Genomic DNA, 389 nt, shown 5'->3' with positions numbered 1-389 from the left:
TATGTATAGGCGTATCATGAATATGCAATGTTTTGTAATATAAAACTAAGACAAAGTGCCTTGAGAGGCGCAAGCCGTTGGTGGAGTGGAGACTCCCCGGCCGCCCAGCACTGTTCTTCTTGTTGCCGCTTGCTGAATAAAGAAATTGGAAGCTCTGACTCACATCATTTGGGGAAGTCGGTTTATAACAAAAAGCAAGGCCAAAAAAAAAGTGTTAGCCTGACGTTTTGGCTTGGAAGTGGGGAGAAACAGCCCCTTAGTGCGAATTTGGTGTTTTTCACAGTATTTCAGGCAGCTTCATGAGGCACTCCTGCCGTTTCCCGCCAAACGGCTGAGGCGATCCCGCGGCGGGCCCGGAGCGGGACTACACCTCCCGTCATGCCCGCCCA

The sequence above is a fragment of the Athene cunicularia genome (genome assembly GCF_003259725.1).
Source record: "Athene cunicularia isolate RWA chromosome 1 unlocalized genomic scaffold, athCun1 chr1_part2, whole genome shotgun sequence".
NCBI classification, from domain to species: domain Eukaryota; kingdom Metazoa; phylum Chordata; class Aves; order Strigiformes; family Strigidae; genus Athene; species Athene cunicularia.
The sequence above is the reverse complement of the archived record's forward strand: the minus strand, read 5'-3'. Positions refer to the sequence as shown.